The following is a 20,287-nucleotide window of genomic DNA, read 5'->3' on the forward strand; positions in this document are numbered from 1 at the left end:
ATCTGCCCAGCATGTAAAGCCCTGCACTTGATTCTTAGCATGGCAAACAAAAAAGGCCTGAGAGGAAAATTCTGAGCTCAGTCAAACTGTCAACCAAGGTGTAGACAAAGTCAGTGCTGGCTACATGAGAATTCACCCTAATTCCCATTCAGCAATACAGAAAGACGTATCTAGAGGTGATATTCCAGTGAAACCAACAGTTCTGCATATTATATCACATAAGGAAAGGACAGTATTTGCACAAGAAGGAGCACTCAGCATGGCTCTGCTGAAGGGAGGGAATCCAGAGGGACAGGGAGGGAGTCATTACACTACTGTGTTCCTGACTCTGGGGATCTGTCTCCTTCCTGCAGTCAAAACACACAACCAGATTACGTGGCTGAGTGACATTTCCATGTCCACATTGGATTCACTGCTTTCCAATATAGTTCAGTCCTTTTTTTTTTTTTTTTTTTTTTTTTGAGACAGGGTTTCTCTGTGTAGCCCTGGCTGTCCTGGAGCTTGCTTTGTAGACCAGGTTGGCCTTGAACTCAGATTCACCTGTCTCCCGAGTGTTGGGATTAAAGGTGTGCACCACTACTGCCCAGCATAGTTCAGTCTTCTATTTGACCTCTAGCCAGAATCTAGAGGTACCTACACTTAGGCAACAGAATGCAAATCTTCTAAGACTTAAGGTAAAGAATGTAGATAATATACTGTCATTAACTGTATACATACTGTATGAAACAGTATATAACATGTTTTTTATATAGTACTGTTAAATACAGTATTTTATTTTTCCTTTTTCTTTTGGTTTTTCAAATCAGGGATTCTCTGTGTAGCCCTGGCTGTCCTAGAACTCACCCTGTGGACCAGGCTGGTCTGGAACTCAGAGATCCGTTTTCCTTAGCCTCCCAAATTCTGGGATTAAAGGCCTCTGCCACTACATTTTCATTTTTGGAACAGGACCTCCTTATGTAGCCCAGGCTGGCCTTGAATTCTTGACCTTTCCTTAGCCTCCTGAGAGCTGGGATTATAAGAATATACTACCATGCTTAGGTAAATTTTATTTATATATCTATATTTATTATACGCATATAATAAATATTATTTCACATGGTATCTAAAGCATTATATTTTGGGCTGGAAAGATAGCTCACTCAGTGGTTAAGAGCATGTATTGCTCTTGCAGAGGACTTGGATTCAGTTCTCAGCATATACAGGATAACTCATAATCATCCATAACTCTATTTCCAGGGGCTCTAATGGCTTGAAAACAACAGACAGGCATGTGGAACAACACATACACACATGCAAGCAAATCAGTCATACACAAAAATATAAAATATATGTCTAAAACATTTTAAAGCATTATATTTTATGTACCATAATAGTATATAGAACCATAATATAGAATATATAGTTTCCATGGTTATTCATTGCAAAATTAAAAATAGAAATATGGTAAAGAATTGCCATCAAGGTGAAAGAGAAAAGCCAAGAATTGTGGAGTATGCCTCCCTGGAATATTACTCAGAGGGCAGAAGGAGGAGAATTGCTGTGTGTTCAAGACTAGTCTGATCTACAATAGTGAGTTCCAATCCAGTCAGGAGCTATAGTGAGAAACTGCCTCAAAATCATAAAAATTAAAAGAAAAATAAAAAATAAAAAAGAGGAAAGAGAAAAGAGGCTTGAACTTAGAATTTTAATATATATACTAGTCTAGAGTAGTACATATGATAGATAATGCTACATATTACATGGTATAATACATAGAATATCGTATATATGTTATGTACTAAATAGCATATACAGTGTTATGTGGGATTGTATATAATTTCATTATATATAATACTATATATTATTTTGTATATGTTTTATGCTGTTAAGATTTAAATTTATAAGCACACATAGTATTACAATACACTAAAATACTATCAAATATAGGATTATAATTATGTTGTTGTAATTGTTATTGTTTTAAGAAAGGGTCTTACTATGTAGTCCTGGCTGGCTTCAAGTTGGCAATCCCCCTGCTTTGTTCTCTCCAGAGCTGGGATTGCTGGTGTTTGAGACTATGACTTGCAGAAACCGTGAGCCCTTGACTGCCAGTGTTAGCTCAGACTGGCCTAAGTGAAGCTGCTTGGAAGATTAGTAGCATCAACACAGATTTGGTGGAGGAGAGCTGAGGGAAGGCCTCTTTGAGGGCTTCTGGCTCACTATCTTCATTCATAGACAACAGACTTACGTGGGGCCCAGAGGGGAAGGAGCTAAGGAAAGCCACCAGTGAAAGAAGGACCCAAGAAAGAGAGCTGCCCATGATGAGGTGGAAGACTACACTAGGAGCCTGAAGCTGAGCTCTTAGAAAACATTCACTAGAGAAAAGCATTTAGGGCCGCTGTCTGGACTTTTGGAGATGCCTAGAGAAATCAGGCCAGACCCTCCTTGCTTAGAATCCATGATAGCTCCAAAGAAACAGATTCAGTGTTGGCACCTTGGAGCTGCTAGACAGTGCCCTTGACAAAAGATGACATTTTCTTAGCATTTTTCCATGCACCAGAACTGTGTGAGGTCATTGCCATGAAAGTCCTGACAGACTTGTGCTCCAGTTATGTAGATAATGATGAGCTGGGTCTGTATCTGTAGCCCCAGCATTTGGAAGGATGGGAATGAGATGGAGCCTAGCTGGGGATACATAACTAAAACCCTCTCTTAGGAAAAAATAAAAATAAAAGAAAGAAAAGGAGGAAGGAGAAGAGGGATTGGGGAAGAAAGGGAGAGGGTAACAAGGGACAATAATGATGAAAGGCCCAAAGTCTAGAGCTTGCTCAAGTCCTGTAGCCAACAAATAGCCCAGGTAGGAGCTGAGCCTTTGTTGGGTCAACTTGATATATGTTTTTTGAGACATGGTAGACCAGGGTGGTCTTGATCTCATTGAGATCCACCTACCTCTGCCTCCCAAGTGCTGGGATTAAAGGTGTGCTCCACCACCGCCCCAGCCCTGCTGGGTCAATTTAAAATGTGAGTTTATGCCGAATCAAAGGACTCCAATCAACACATCCTGACAGGTCTTTCCCCAATGAGGAAACAATGTGTGCTGTTCCCTTCTTGAGCCTGAGTAGGGAGCCAACCCCTCTGCATAGTGCAGGATAGACTAGAATTCATGTTTACTCAACAGGACTTTCCCACCTGCAAAAGCATCTGTAGTCTAGGGTTCCCTTTTCCCCAGATCTGAGCATTGGTGGTGTCTCCTAAGGACATGGAGATTGACCATGAATCTCTGCATCTCTGAGGGATAAGCCAACACCCACATGAGTACAAGGAGAAGGGGAGGCACTGGAGTGGCTTGCATACCCTTCTTAGCCCCACCTTTGTCCTCTAACCAATCTCGGATACACAATTGTCCGTTAGACCTGAGCTAGCATCTGTAGCCCTTTCTGTGTCTCCCTGGGAACTTCTGCCTCCATAGAGCTTAGGGGGCAGGGACGCAGGCAGGCAGACCCAGGAGAATATGTATGTCAGTTAAGGTTTGTCGTTTACACGTGGAGATCATTAACGAGACTTATTTTTAAATTGTAATTGCAAAATGTAAATGCTCCCCAAACTGATGTGTAATTGCTACCCCTCCACCCCAGCCCTTCCCCTCTGCTGCCAGCTTTGCAAGGAGAGAATTAGAAAATAAAAAGGGGGTGGATTATGTAAGCAAAACGATTTTAAAAAAAGAGAGCGAGAGCTAAGAATTTAAGTGAGACAGCTGGCGGCTTCTCTGATTGCCACACTTCCAGCATTAGCTACAAAAATTGTCCTTGCCAATCGCACCCATCCAAGCAATAGTGTCAACTGTGCTTAGGCTCCAGGACACACCATCCTGCCACTCACTTGGAGAGACAATTCAGTGTCGAGTCAGTGTGTCAGGGAGTCTAGAGTAAGGATAGTGGTTGGATTTCTATTTGAATTGACTTCTATCTTCTTGGTGGAAGCCCTCTATCTCCAGAAACACACACCCACACAGGAGCGATCAGTCAGGCAAACCCTCTCCCCATATACCAGAAGCTGTAAGACAGCATGGGGCACAGGCTCACCTGTATGAGCCTAGCAACAACCTTAGCCAGGAGACAGTAAGAGTCCTACCAGGTAGTCCATGGGGACAGCGGCAGTGTCACCTCAGTCCCAGAGAAAGTCGCTGAACTTGGCTTCAGGAGGCAACACATGCACACTGGCTCACCGCATTTGCCAGCCTGGTTTAGGCTTTCTCTCTACCCTTCATGTGCCCTCCACAATCCTCAAGGTCTTAATCCTAGCCTCTACCTACATTGCACTACATGTACCATCATTGTGTGCTCAGGATCCAAATGCCGAAAAGATTGTCAGCCATGACTTCAGGAGAATTGCCACACACACACACACACACACACACACACACACACACACACACACACAAATGTAGTTCTGTCTTGACCCCGTGGAGGTCTGCTCATGGTAGAGCATGTTAAGTAAGCCCCATCACTACACCAGCTCCACAGTCCCTCCGGATAGGAAGTGAGGTAGCCATGGCCGCCTGCTCTCTCCTCAGACATAGACACCTATGAGGGCCTGTGACCACGAACCGCCTGCTTGGGAAACCGGGACTTCCACGTTCACTGCCCGTGTCACCAACTTTCTCCTTCTTTAGAAGAGAAACAAAACAGGTTTTTCTGAGCAACATGGCAATAAGTACCAACCCCGGAAGGAAGGCTGATGGACAGTGAGGTCTACAGGGGTCCCAAGACACAGTGGAAACAAAATCCCAGACAAGGTCCGTGGGATTTGGGGTTGGATCTCACCATAACAGATCCAGACCTAATCATGGCATACAGGAAGATTGCTACCTAAGTCTATGGGTTCTGAAGGAAGTTAAAAAGAAAAAAACAAAAACAAAACTAAACCACAACAATAAAACTCATACCCACACCTGCTAGGAGGCTTGCATGTGAGTTCCCCATTCAAAGGACTTCCTACAGCCTAAGGAACCATTTCTTCAAGCCTGTCATAAACACCTGGGTGCAGTTTCCTTCATGTTCATCAAGTCCTTTGGGGGTGCATATGTGGTGGTGCTCACCTCCACAGAATAAGGGTCTCTGACTATGGGACTGGCATTTGTCACCAACATCCTGGGGTGATTCTCAGGTGACACTGGCTTCAGTACTGTGCAAATGTGATTATCACCACAAATGTGTGCAATGCCCATCCACCTGTACCTCATGGAACACGAAGAGGAGAGAGCACATGACAGGCCTGCCTAGGGAGGTGACAGAAAGACACAAAAATGCAAGACTGTCTAAAGCTGTCCTTGCTAAATATCTGCTCAGGTGACCAACTGGTGCTAGAGGGAGTCCTAGGGGAAAGGCAATGTATATGTGTGTGGGGGGGGGGCTTCAGCAATTGTCAAAAGGCAGAAAAGCATGCCTTACTGTTGGGTGATTCCCGCCGCCTCTGGGATGTTCTTCAGGAGGCCTGCCCCCTCTTCTCACTTCCAGTTGGGCCAGAAATGCTTCTTGTCAGCCACAGAGAGAGAAAGAGAGAGCACCTGCAGAAGGAAGGGGACAGTAGGTTTCAGGGGTGGGTGGGGGCATCCACACAGAGGACTGGGCTCTTCCCCCCAGTTCCTCCTCCCCAACACATATTTTATTACAGAAAGAATGGATTCTATTTCCACTGTGTATGATCCCACTGTAACGGCTGTTCAACTCATGCCTGCTGAGCTCTGCCCACATCTTTGTAGGCCCCGAATTTTGTCACAGTCAGACTTGCCCTATTGCTGCATGCTGGTTTCCTGACCTCAGGTTGATGACAGATTTCTGCCCAGCAGTGGAAAGGTCTGTGGGAGTGAATTTGGACACTGGGACAAGCTGACACCTTGTAAGATGGGAACTCAGAAGGACGGGAGCAGCATGCTCTTTTAGTCTGATGCTGAGCTTTGGGTCCAGGTGATAACTGGCAGGCTTAGACTAGAGGTCTAATGGTTGCATAAAGAAGGGAGGATCTTGTGGAAAACAGGGAAATGGGGAAGAAAAGTGAGGCAAGGAATAGACTATAACCAAAGAAAGACAACCCGAGGCCTAATGGGGGCCTTGGCTGCCTGCCTTTAAAAGTTATTTTTAGGTTCAAGTGAATTGATTTTCATAATATTTGGAATGAACCTTGATGTCCGAGGCAGAGTTTGGGTGGTCAGCCTTGCCATTAGGTCTGGCCAGATGTTTCCCAACCACCCAATCACTTCCTCCTGAGGATGAATGACTCCAAGTAGGCTCTGCTAGAGGCTGGGATGGAGCAGGGGATACTCTAATCTGTATTTCCAGGGCAGCAGTGGGCAGCTCCTCTGGCCAAGAGCCTTAGCCCTGTCCTCGAGGCAGATGCACCTGTAACATCAGTGGGCCTCTGCCTAGTTAACACCAGCTTAGGGAAAACACATTTGCACCTCAGCAAAGAATGTAATTAACTAGTGGCTTGACAACAGGAGCCAAGAAAAGCAGCCTAGGCTGGGGCTGCAGCAGGGAAACATAACTAGGCATCGGCCTGAGCAATAAGGCTTTCCTGCCTGGTGTGTGTGTGTGTGTGTGTGTGTGTGTGTGTGTGTGTATACGTGTGTACACGTGCAACATATTGTGGGGAGGTGAGGGTGGCAGACAGACAACATCCAAGGAACCTCAGGGAGGTCCAAATTCCCAGTTGCAAGAGAGAATAAGATGCTAGGATAGAATGAGTTGGAGAGATGTTTCCACTAATGAATGTTCTCTGGGTTAAAGCCACCACCTTGCCTTCTTCAGACCCCACACGCCTCCAAAGAGGAGATGAAGAGTACTGGGCACATTTACCGGTTTCTGGCCCCAGGGAGAGCCACTCAGAGAGGCCAGAGAAATCAATACCAATGGAGGATGGCGCATCATCATCATCATTATCGTTGTTATTGGTTTTTCAAGACAGGGTTTCTCTGTGTAGCTTTAGCTGTCCTGCAACTTACTTTGTAGACCAAGCTGGCCTAAATTCACAGGTAGCTACCTGCCTCTGCCTCCTGAGTGCTGAGATTAAAGGCATGCACTACTATTGCTTAACAAAATTCATTATTTTAATGGCTATATAATGGCAGAATGTCCTTCTGTATGCTGTGAATATGTTTTTCTTATTGGTTGATGAATAAAGCTGTTTCAGCCAATGGACAGGCAGGATGTAGTCAGACAGGAAGTATAGGTGGGACTAGCAGACTAGGAGAATTCTGGGTAGAGAAACGAGGAGCGTCGCGAGGAGATGTCATGTAACTGCTGAGAAAGCAAGAGGCTTGGTTATCACTGGTAAGCCAAGACATAGATGTATAGAAATGGGTTAATAATTAAGAGAGAGCTAGCCAATAAAAGGCCAGAGCCATAGGCTAAACAGATTATAATTAATTCAAGCCTCTGTGTGTTTATTTGGAACTAAAGGGCTATGGGACCAGGCAGGACAGAAATGTCTTTTTTATAACATATTTTATAAACATTATCTAATGTATGACATTGTATTTTATAAACATGCTATAATTATTCATCTAATTTTTCATTTTATGTTGCTTAGATTATTTCCAGTTTTCCTACCATCAATAACGGATGAGTATTCTCGATAACTGGCTTTTACTCTACTCCTGATCTTTTTCCTAGGGTAAGTTTTATGTGGAGTTGCCAAATCCAAAGATGCATTCATTTTAAAGACCATCCACAGATTCCCTACAAGAGGGTCATACTTATTCAAATCCTACCAGCAGCATAGGAGAAACATCTTTTTTCTTGCCAAGTAGTTGTTCCCATTTTTAAAATGTGATTAACAAGGCTTAGGAAAGTCAAACACAGGTATGTTTGTGCCTTATCTTCTACCATTAGAGGCTTCATATATCTTATTTCCCTACCCTGCCTCTTCATTCTTGTGTGTCTTAACAATGCAAAGAGAACACTTGCAGTTGGTAGTGCTAACTCAGTGTTCTTTTCCTCGGAGGGGAAGAGAAAGGTGGACATGTCTAGAGGGCCGTTCCTAGAGCCTTTTCAGGTCATCCTCCCCATCTAGTTCTCCACTTCTCTGAGACCACTATGGCAGATGGGAGAACTCTTGTGAGCTACTATTTATGATGCCCGCTCCCCTCTTCTGTGAAGGTGCAAATTACTTCAATTTAGCCTGTGTATTAAGAATCTACTGTGTGCCTGGGCCTGAGCCCAAAGACAGTCAATCAATCCCCAACCTTTCTCTTCCTTTCCCCCTCCAACCTTTTTCTTCCTTCCGCCCTGCACGGCCTTTCTTTTTCTCTTCCCCTCCTGTCAATTTCATAGTTGAATGAGAAAGATTGATGAATGGGAAGTACCATGAACTGCTATGTATGTGTGTGATGCTGCTTCTGGCACTGCTTTAGCATCTCCTCCTCTGTCAAGCACAGAGAGATGAGGTTAGGATCAGGCCTAGGCTCAGAGCTAGGCAAGGCAAGAAGCTCTGTCTGTTTTTCATGTCCTCCAGCTTCTGTCTCTCATCATGCTCTTTACACCCGTGTGTGTGTGTGTGTGTGTGTGTGTGTGTGTGTGTGTGTGTGTGTGTGTGTTGAGAAGAGCTCGCTCCTGAGGTCCTGCTGTAGCCACAGGCTCTGACTTCTGCTTAGCTGTACCTCCACCTGCCCTGGGGTGATGCTGGGATTCCTTGGATAGGACTGAGACCAGCATGAGTCAAGAGAAGCCTACCTGCTTCCCGCTCTGGGATTAATAAAATGCACATTAGTGAGAGGAAAGATGATCAGAGGTGACACCAGCATGCCCCTGTGTGGGGCACAGCTCCAGGGCTACAATATACATAGATTTCTCCTTTCCCAGAACTGACAAGCAGCTATCTCCACTTGTTTCCCCACCGCCCACAGGAAGCTCAGAGGCAGAAATATAGCCTATAATCTCCTTTCTGTCACTGGAAGTGATTCCTCTGAGCATAAGGAGGGCAGCTCATGTCAGAAAGCTCCGAGGAAGATGAAAGACAGAAAGAGAAGGGAGAAAGGCTGCTTCCCATCCTGCCTAACTCAGCCAGCTCAGCCACCTTTTTCTCCAGGGCAAACACCCCCACCACTATTCTTCGCTATTCAAAGTCCTCCTCCTTTAACCGGCCACCCCACCCGGGACAATACTGCCTGAACCTGGGCTGAAGCTGGATAGACAGCTTGAGAGACAGGGCTGAATCATGGAGGCAGCCTGAAGGACACCCAGAAAACTGAGCCCTATGTGACCTGATATGAAAATCCAGATGTCTGGGAGACAAGGAAAGGACCAGAGCTTTGATTTGAAGATAAAGTCCCTTTCATCCTTACTACTTCTCCAAACAATGGAGTGATGTTTGCCAACTCCTTAGTTCCACCAGGCCACTCCTTGCTGCCCAAATTCATCTTAGCTGGACTCCCTCTGTCAGGGAAGGCAGCTCCCCAGAGGATGCTTTTACCTGTTTTGCCAACTTGCACTTGGTTGTTTTGCAGAGAGCAGGACAGTAATAAAGACAGCTGCTTGAATCTCTGGTCAGAGGCCCAAAGCTAATGCCTAACCCTTCCTCCACCCCGCTATCTGTCCTAGTACTAAATTCTTTGAAAGAGTGTCCACTCCCTCTAGAGCCTGTTTGATGGCCGCGGCTTTAGTAAGTGCAGCTGTGACAATATAGTTAGTTTGCCTACAGTGTCTCTCCTGCAACTCCCCAATGGTGGACATCTGTAATAATCTCTCTCCTCCTTCCTTCCCTGTGTCAGAGTGTGGGAGCTAAAGAAGTACAGCCGCTGGTTCTGGGTCTGCCACATCTGTGTTCTGTGATGATGTCCAACAAAGTCTTCCCCTAGTCTGAAATTAGTTTCACCATCATTCTTATCATTGGCCTCATCATCTTCTACAGACAAGAAGGTGGGCTTGAAAATGTGGCACTTTCCATCCCATTCCCTGAGGATTCTTGACCATCAGTTGAGCCAAACTGTCACCCTAAGGAAAGCTCAGAAAGCAACAAGAGTAAGGATGTCAGCCTCCAAAACCCGATTGTAATGTGGGGGAGCAGAGTGTGCTCCTCGAGAATCTGTGTGTTACATTCAGCCTTGTTTCATGTGTATCTTCTGTGCAAACTCCAGCAGCTTTCCAAGACTACAGAAATGAAAGTCTAGACTTCTTAAGCTTTCACTCGTGTCCCTCATTATCAGCTTGGACCTTGTCCTCTGACCCAATCCTCGGTACATCTGAACTTGAACCTTTGTCCCAGCTGAGAGAGGCTGCCACTATCCAACACCTGCTATCTAGTTCACACTGGCCTGCACACCTGTTTGCCGCTAAAGAACATGGTGCTTCCTGCCTTTCTGCCCCCCAGCTCCTACCAATCCCTAAGGCTACCTCCAGGCTCAGTCCTCCGCTGCTGAAGAGCTGCCCCTTACACCAATGGCTAGGATGGGCCCTTAACCTTACTGTATTTTCCAAACTTCAGTCCTTTAAATTAAATGAGCTCTCCTTGATGACATCATCAACCCGTGTCTTTATTTCTTGTATTGCCCCTGTGCGTGCCTAGGTCAGCACTGAGCCTGTGTAGATCATGAAAATGGCCATTCTTGTCACAGGGAGAGAAGACGTTATTAGAAAATATTAACTCAGATCAGTGCTGAATCAGTTCAGTCAAGAGTTCCTACTTAGTTATGAGTATTCATGGCTGAGGGCATTACAATTCTCTATACTTCACTATCCTCGAATTGAGTGCTTTTGACTGAGGATGAGTTCACATGCTTCCCATACTCCCTGAGTGTGAGAAAACTAGCACAGAGAAGTGGTGTTGGTCAAACATGGTTTCAATACCAGGATTCAATACCCTTCCTCCCATGTAACCTGATTAAGCCTCACAGTAGTAGCTTTCCTACATTGTAAAACAGGAACAGCAATGCCTAACACATGGGGTGTTTTTGAGGATGGTATGATATTATATCACATACAAGGTGTGTTTAGTGGGGAGTAAGGGGCTCTGCAGAGCTGAGGAGTAGGTCTTTAATAGACACTGACTTGTCATTCACAGTAGTGATAGTGATGGCCCACTTAGATATCATCGTTTAGTAAAAATCTACCCACCTTCCAAGAGTCAGCTCTTCACATTTGTAATCTGTTACTATTTGTCCTGTATTATAGTTATACTGACCACATGGGTGATTTTTATTTTATTGTGGAAATGTCATAACTTAAAGCTACAGGGTTTGTGCTGCTTGGTTTTGTTCTTACCACTGCTGCTCTCTGATTTAGGCTTCTGAATCTCAATCCTTAAAATGGTTTTCCTGTACTAATTATGCATTTTCAGAGTCAACATATTTAACGGAAGTAGGAAAAGGAGTATTAAGCTGCAGAGATGCATTGCTTGGGAAATAGTCTCAATTTGTGTGAATTCTTTGCCATGCATAACTCCTTGCATCTGACTTGGTAACTCTCTCAACTTGTCCCTGTAAGTCACTTATCTGTGCATTTTTATACTCAGGTGCCATTTTATGCTGTAAAAATTCATGCTATAAATGAGGTTGAAGAAAAATCTTAGCAAATAATAACAGGAATGTACTGGAAGGGCTATCCAACATAAAATAATACTTTTGTGGTGTTTTACTTGACAGCTTGAAAACTCTTGAAGTAGGAAGGAAGGTCATATGCAATTAATAAAGGCAGACTTTCACCATATCTTTTGACTCCAGCACAGTCCTTTTTAAATTTTGTCACACTGATTTTCAAAAACCAAAAATGCCTTAAAATTACAAAAGAGACACAAGAAAACAAGCACTTGCTTAGCTGTCTATTATTATGGCCATAAAATTGCTTTTCACCCTTCTATTGCTATTCATCCTTCTCTTTGGTTTCAAAACTCTAAACTTGTAATATTTAAGAACTTTATATCCTACTTCATTAATTATCAGTATGTGTGGATGTTCTTTCATCATGGTGTGGAGGCCAGAAATTTTGTATCAATTTTCTACTATCACATGAGTATTGGGGATCAAACTCAGATCCTCTAGCTTGTTAGCAAGCACCTTCATCTGACAAGCTGTCTTTCTAGTGCTTTTCACACTTAATCTTGAGACTTGGGATTCTGCCTTCAGAATATACACAGGAAGACAGTAAAGGATAAGCCCAGAGGTTTTAGTTTGTTTACTCTTGAGCGATCAGTAACAATGCTTATGCATACAAATGTATGAAAATAGAAAGGTATATAGATCAGCAATGGGAGAGCATAGGCAAGGGTTTGGGTTGGATCCTCAGCACCACACACAAAATCTAAACTAAGAAAACCATGTTTGCTTCTTTTCTTAAAGATTTATCTCTCCAAGTTTTCTTTCAGCCCACCGTTCCCCATCTAGGGTGAATCATTCCTTCTCCTCAGCTTTCCCAATAATTGGGATTTTACTTCTAGGATAAAAAGTCCAAAGTTCTTAGCCATGCACTACAGACTGTCTCACTGAATTAGTATCACACATGTATACATGCATCATTCTGTGAATCCCTGAGCTTCCAGAGACCAAGGACTTCAGATTTCCCACAATACATCTCTAGCACTGCATCCCACTCAGTGTGTGTTTATAAAATCAGGGAATGGATTGATGAGCAGGAATGCCATGAGCAGTCAAGAGATCTGGCCAGAAGTTTGACCAGACATAGAGAAATGAGTTCTGGGAGAAACTGGTGACAGGGAACCTAGCATGGGAAGTGAATTATCCTTTCCAGTAGAACAAGACCACCCTCTCTCTCACTCCAGCTTTAAAGACACCCTTAAATTTGCCCCACAAGGTTCTATTTCTTGGGAAGAAACTTGGAACCTTAGCACTTAGACTTCAACATTGAAAATCTGCAAAAAGCCTGCCTGTGTCTAGCTCCCTCCACCCCAGCCTCCCTACCAAAGTCTTTTCCCAGTAGTCAGACCTTCAACCTTGAACCAGGCTGATGGACAGCTCTGCCTAGGTGCTGAAGCAGCCTTCTCCAGAAGCAGGGAACAGTAAGTGCGTCTTGACAACATCAAGCTGTCCTTGTTCTGGAGTCAGCTATGCCTTTCCTCTCCTCTCCACTGCCTCCTGGTCCACTCCTGCTCCTGCCCGGTACCCCGCTTGGCACTGCAAGGGTGGTTGCAGCACCAGCGTCTCCTGTGATCAGGTCTTCAGCTTTTATGGCACCAGTTTGTGATGTTCTGAGTACAAGGTGTCTGTATTCCTAGCATCCACAGGATTAGCTAATCCTCAGCAGAATCTCAAACCCACACATCTGAGATCCCAATATGCATTTTGTGTATATCAGGTGTTTAACAAATATCTGTTGATGAAGGTGTATATAAATGTATATATTTAACATAGGATGTTAACATAGGATAACATTGTACATGCTGATCTACTTCACAAGGAGAGATATTATCCATTTCGTAATTAGTCCTTGTACCACCCTGTGAAATGGATAACACCAGTCCCATGTTCAAAGGGAAGCTGAGGTTAGGAAAATCAAGTGACCCTCCCAAAATAAGGGAAGAAATGAAAGGGCAGGGCCCAAGGGTTATGTTGCAGCCCTGTTAGCACAGCTCCTCAGTGCCTGTGCCTCTATGCACCTGTCCACCTGTCTGCCTGTCTGCCTGTCCACCTGTCCGCCTGTCTGCCTGCCCCTTTACCTATCCTTCTGCCTACTTGCCCACCTGCACACATACCTCTTTGTCCCTTTGCCCACCTGCCCCTCTGTTCACCTGCCCCTCTGGCTTTCTGCCCACCTAGTCAGGGGAAAGATGTCAAGAAGCAGAGCTGCTCCTCTACCTCACTTGGGAAATAAACAAGAAGAATTTTTCTTCTCATCATTTGGTGAGTCAGTGACATTTCGTTCGACAAAGGATGCAGGAAAAGCCTCTCCCGGGACTAGTTTTGGGACCAAGCTCTGATAATATTGCTTTATTGAAAAGGGATGCCAGGAACTGATCTCCGGATGGCCTTTACATGGAGTAATTTATGCAGAAAAAGGAAATACATATTTTTAAAGAAACATACATTGATCTACACATAGTCACAATGACAATGCTAAGGACAGTGTACATGTGTGCATGTGCACACACATACACAGACACACACACAGTTTCACTGTCCTCATAGTCATAACCACACACAATAAAAAGTCAAAGCACTCCAAGTCAAGAGATGTATAGCCTCCCCCTCCCCCCTCCCCCATGATTGCTAAATAGTGCAATGGGACTGACTCCCTTCTATGTCCACTGGGGAAAACTGCAAAATGAAAATCTCAGTCGTTAAGGAATGCACAAGAATCATGCCATCTAAGAGATTAATCTCTCTGTGCTTCCTTGCCCTGCCTGACTCTGCCTGCTCCCTCCTGTGTGATCACACTTCACAGGAGATGGTGCCAACCAGATGACCTGCTGCCCAAGGCACGGCTCCACTCAGGGAGATTTATGCCCTGTGCCTTACTTAGGCTTCCACCATAGCCTTCTCTGAGGACAGTAGAGTAAGGAAAAAAGAAAGGGAAATAAAATGTCCGTAAAACTCTCCTCTCCGTAAAACGCCACTCAGCAATGGAAGAGATGTAGAAGGTTGTTTGCAAAGGGCTGGATTGGCAAGGATCCCAGGAGTAGGAGCTCTCTTCCCACCATGGGGAATTTTGACTTGGGCTCAAGTAGAGCCCAGGATGCCTATTCTTACAGAATGAACACATAGAAACTCCAAGAGGCCAGAAACTACTCAGGGATTAACATGTATTAATTAGCACCATGCTGCTCTGGGCCTCAGTTTCTCCTTCTGTAAGTAAGAAGGTCAGAACTGGGTAGTCACTCCAGCATGATCTGTATCAGGGGCCATCTTGCTCTGCCTTGGTACCACATTAGTAAGACTTTCCACACCTCTGAATCTGCTTGACCATATATGTATCCCAAAGCATGTCTAGCTATATCCATTGGCTTTTTGTGTAAGTTGCACAATAGCCTGCAAGGGCTGTCATGCTACAATCAATAACTCCAGTTAACAGACAAAGAAATCAAAACTGACACATATGCATCTTGGTTAATGTCACAGAAAGAATCAGCATTGAGTAACTTGCACAGAGTCACTGCTGTTTAAAACAGCAATAAAACGATGCTTTGAAAGCCCTAGAGTTTGCATTAAGGAATTTTTCCTTTTATTATTATTATTATTATTATTATTATTATTATTATTATTATTATTATTATTATTATTTTCTGAGACAGAGTTTCTCGGTATAGCCCTAGCTGTCCTGGGATTTACTCTGTAGACCAGGCTGGCCTTGAACTCAGAGATCTGCCTACCTCTGCCTCCCAAGTGCTGGAATTAAAAGCATACATTACCTCTGCCCCGCCAAAAATGTTTTCTTATTGTCTGGGTCAGATTGGTTGAATAATAATTGAATTGCATGTGGCTTAGAATAGAGACCTTTCCTAAAGGAAGATGCTCCTTCCTTTAGGAAAATGTCGGACCCTCCCCCCCTTTGGCTATTAGAGGGGCAAGATGAAAGAAAGGGAACTAAGCTAATATTCAACAGGTGTAGTTGAATGCCTGCTTTGTGTGAGGAACTGTTCAGGATCATGACCAGAAGTGATAACAAGCCCAGCATTTATGAGGCTTGCACTTGGTTGGGAGAGACTTGGGAGCAGTGATGACAATCACAAGACAACAAATGAGGTTTATAAATAAAACACCAAGTCAGATGACGACAATGGCAAGAAGATAAGGAACAGAGAATAAAGTATCAAGAGTCAACAGCCTTTCATTGAGTTGACATGGGGCAGGAGCGCAGAAAAGTAGGGGGAATGGTGGGTGTATGGTTTGAAGTAGAAATGTCCTCATAGTCTCAGGCATTGGAATTCTTGGTCTTCAGTTGACAGAGTTTTGGGGTGGGTGGCATTTGGGTAAAGCAGCCTTGCTGGAAGAAGAGCATCACTGGGGTGGGCTCTGGGGTGAAAGGCTCTATCTCCAGTTTTTCCTTTTCTGTTTCATCCTTGTGGCTAAAGACATAAGCTCTTAGCTTCCAGCTCCTGCTGCCATGCCTTCCATCTGTGATGGATTTCACCCCCCTCTGGAACTGTAAGCACAAACTAACTCTTCTACAAATTGCCTTGGTCATGGTGCTTAATGGCAAAAGAACAGTATCAAATATAGCTAATGAATACGATCAAAGTGCGTTATCTGCATATATGCAAATGTCATGATGAAACCTTGGCTGTTGTTTTTAAGTGCTGGTACTGAATCCAGGGAGCCTCACATATGCTAAGAAAAGCCACTGGTCACTGGAATATATCCCCCCCAGCTGTCTTTTTGCTTCTTTACTTTATTGATTGATTTTTCAAGACAGGGTTTTTCTGTTTAACAGCCCTGGCTGGCCTTGAACTCACAGAGATCTACCTTCCTCCAACTCTGAAAGCTGGGATTAAAAGTGTGTGCCATAGCACCCAAGTTTTTTGCTTCCTTTAAATGTTGAGGTCTATCGTAGAGTGGTGGTGCATGCCTTTAATCCTAGCACTTGGGAGAAAGAGGAAGGATAATCTCTGAGTTCGATGCCAGCCTGGCCTGTAGAGTAAGTTCCAGGACAGCCAGGGCTACACAGTAAGATTCTATCTCAAGAAGAGAGGAGAGAGTGGAGAGGAGAGGGAAGAAACAAGAGAGGGAGGGGCAGGAGACACACTGAGAGAAACAGAGAGATAGAGACAGAGACACAGAGAGAGATCTGGTTTTACTAAGTTGCCCAGGCTTGTTCTGAACTAGTCCAGGTGGGCCTTGTATTTTAAATTCCTATACTTCAGCTTCCTATATATACACTAGTAAGGACTGAGAAAGTAGAATGCTTGCCTGGAATGTGTGAGGCCCCTGGCGTTGATCACCAGCACCTCCATAAACCAAATATTAACAAATGCTAATTTTTAAAAAGACAAAAAAGTAAAGTCCCTCCAGTAACTTTAAAATAGGAAACTAGACCAGAGTCTGAGAGATCAAAGGGTATAAAACTCTGCTGAGAGGAGACAAGCCAGGCCCCTCATCAAGGTGTCTGCTAGACTGAGAAGGAAAGAATGGACAAGAGAAACCTCCCCTGCTGGGATAAGGAGGGGAAGTTTCTAACTCTCTCTGCACAGAGTGGAACACATTCCTTCTCCATCCCTCTGGCATCTCCTCAGGCCATGGGCTAAGGGTAGGTAAGAGAGGTACTCCTCTTAGGCATAAAGTTGAAGAGGTGCCAGAACTGGAGGAATCAAGCAAGGCCAGCAACAGTAGCCACACCGTGCCTACTCTCACTGAGGCTAAAGGAAAAATCTGTAGTACTGTCCCTATTTCATGTATACATGTATCAAAATACCACATTGTGCCCTAGGAACATGTACATTTATATGCCAACAGAATCATTGTAACTTATGATAGTTTGCCTACCATGCATTTGAATCATTAATTTTTATTTTTCACTTTAAATCAATTACATTAAATATTATTTCACTTGATTGACTTTGTGGGGGGGGGATCTTTTTAAATTTTGTGTCTGAGACAAGGCGGACCTCTCCCCACGCCTTCATTCAACGTGAGTGAACACATGCAAAAGGTTTGGGAGGTTCTGGGCAGTGGTGGCACACGCCTTTAGTCCCAGTACTCTGGAGGCAGAGGCAGGCAGATTTCTGTGAGTTCGAGAACAGCCTGATCTACAGAGTGAGTTCCAGGACAGGCTCCAAAGGTACACAGAAAAATCCTGTCTCAGAAAACCAAAGCCAACCAACCAAACCAAACCAAACAAAACAAGCTTTGAGAGGAAGAAGAGGGGCCACAGCCACCAGTAGGGAAGCTGACACAGGGGGTCCTGCTAGCAAGACCGAGAGAGGAGCCAGGACACTTTCCCAGGAGGGGACATCAAGGTGCAGCCAGGAGAGTCTAAACTTTCCTTCCTCTCTGGGAATCTTGAGCTTTCTGCAGTGTGGAGGAAATCTCATGTTGATCTACTGGAATGTTCAATAGAAAGATGACCACTCACTCTAGAGGGCTTGGGAAACATAAGAGAGAGAGGAGATAGTTAATGCTTCTTATAGCCCTGCCACTCAGCACTGGCCAAGAACCAAACAGAGGGTTCTGAACCCTTAGAGGTTAGGGAACAGGAGGGAAATTCGGAATGAAAGGAACATTCCTGAAGGATGGACAGCAGCAGCCCTATGTGTCACCAAGGGAGGGCTCAGGCCCCAAACCCTTTCCCTAGTGCAGCTCCGTTTCCCTCCAGTGTCCTCTGAACACCAGAATTAAATCCTAGGACCTCAGATGATGAGACATTCCCAACCCCTTATTAAGAATAAGATACATCTTGAGCACACATATGTTTGAAACTTTTTATAACCCTGCTTCTGACTAACTTTCCAAGAGTATTATCTCTTCTGACTCTCCTTCATGTGCCCAGAAGGTAGAGCTGGCAAGTTACACTGCCAAGACCTGAATGTGCCTTGCACAATTCATGTTGAAACCTCATTCCAGCTGGGTGTTGGTGGCACATGCCTTTAATCCCAGCACTTGGGAAGCAAAGGCGGGAGGATCTTTGAGTTTGAGGCCAGCCTGGTCTACAGAGTGAGTTCCAGGGCAGCCAGGGCTACACAGAGAACTTGAAAACAAACAAACAAATAAATAAATAAGGAAACAAGGAAATCTCATCCCATTGTGGTGACATGAAGATGTAGTGACATATTGGATCTTACAAAGTCATAAGAGCTCCATCCTCATCTCATGGATGGGATATATATATATGTGTGTGTGTGTGTGTGTGTGTGTGTGTGTATGTATGTGTGTGCGCGCACGCGTACGCATGTGCTCAACAGGCAGTTCCTAGGTCTTCCATCTTATAAGTGAACTCTTCCTAAGTCTGCTGACACTTGATCTTGGACTTCCAGCCTTTAGAATTGGGAAATGCATGTTCTTGTTAATAAACAGCAAGGCTAAGATTGAAGCATACACTCACAGGCCAAACTGATACTGTTTTGTGAATATAGTTTTTGTGGTGATATTTTGTTTATGCTATAACAAATAAAGCTTGCCTGAAGATCAGAGTGCAAAGCTAGCCACATTAGTTAGCCATAGAGGCCAGGCAGTGGTTGTACACACCTTTAATCAATCACAGCACTCGGGAGATAGAGACAGACAGATTTTTGTGAGTTCAAGGCCACCCTGAGCCACACGAAACTGATCCAGTCTAAGAGAGGAACAGAGCTCACACAAATGTGATCCTACATCTTTAATCCCAGCACTAGGGAAGTGGAGACAGGAATGAAATGGCTGGACAGATAGAGAAATACAAGGCAGGAGGAGACAGGAGCTCACTGGAGTCTGAGCAGTCAGTCTGAGGATACAGTCTAAGGATACAGTCTGAGGAATCTGTCTGAGCATGCAGTCTGAGGACAGGATCACCCCTTTGGTCTAAGCACTGGTAGAGGTAAGAACTCTAGTGGCTGGCCACTCTGCTTCTCTGATCCTTGGGCTTTTACCCCTTGATAGCTGACTCCAAGTTTTTATTATCAAGACCAAAGAGAATTTATGCTACAAGTTTTTTTAGAATCTGGCTACACCCATTTGCTGACTATTATCTATGGCTGCTTCCCACTCTATGGCATAGCGGAGCCCAGAAGTTTTACAGTGACAGAGCTGAGTAATTGTAAGAGTAAACTACACTGGAAAAACTACTGTCTGGCACTTTGTAGGAAAGGTCTACTGACCATGCTCTAGGATATGTTTCAAATACATGCTTCCCCTCCTATATAGCTTCTGCCCCATAATCCCACCAAGCCTGTGTTTGTTCCCAGGCTGGACCTTCTCTTCCCATGCTCTCATAGCTCCTCATTCTGTAAGAATGCAGCTCAAATGTTACTTATTCTATGATGCCTCATGAATTCCCGCAAAAAAAAAAAAAAATCTCTTGCATCTCTTTAAAACTATGTACATTGTTGGAGTGACCACATAATTCATCTGTCACACTGTAATAATTTTCAGAATGAAAAAGAACATGATTATAATTACACAGGTTTCTCCTGAGAACATTCCAGGGAAAGCAGGTCACATGAGCTCCATCTCTTAGTACCTGTTTCCTTCTGCCTTCAAGGGGAAAACTGGTCACCTAGCTAGCTTCCTGGAGGGACAGCCTGTTTAGCAGAAGGGGAATGGTGGGTTTATCTTTCTTTTTCTTTTAAGTTAGGGTTTCTTTTTGTAGCCTAGCCTGTGATTTTTCTGCCTTAGCCTCTCAAGCACTGGGATTCCAGATATGTACTGCCCCACTGTCTTTATACAGGGGATTTTTGA

The 20,287-nt window shown here is 44.3% G+C and overlaps 1 protein-coding gene across 2 annotated transcripts in view; it reads right to left on the minus strand.

Annotated features, from left to right (window-relative positions):
- The window catches only part of Pknox2 (PBX/knotted 1 homeobox 2), a 260,987-nt gene that overhangs the window by 87,440 nt on the left and 153,260 nt on the right, over positions 1-20,287 (minus strand). Inside the window, exon 1 of one of the 2 annotated variants that reach the window (XM_051197086.1) lies at positions 5,430-5,539. The exons of the other annotated variant lie outside the window; for it this stretch is intronic. The gene's annotated coding sequence lies outside the window, so the exon portion shown is untranslated. Of the gene's footprint in view, positions 1-5,429; positions 5,540-20,287 lie in introns of those variants that run through there. 2 annotated transcript variants of the gene reach the window in all.

This window comes from Phodopus roborovskii, unplaced genomic scaffold, assembly GCF_943737965.1.
Source record: "Phodopus roborovskii unplaced genomic scaffold, PHOROB, whole genome shotgun sequence".
Lineage (NCBI taxonomy): Eukaryota > Metazoa > Chordata > Mammalia > Rodentia > Cricetidae > Phodopus > Phodopus roborovskii.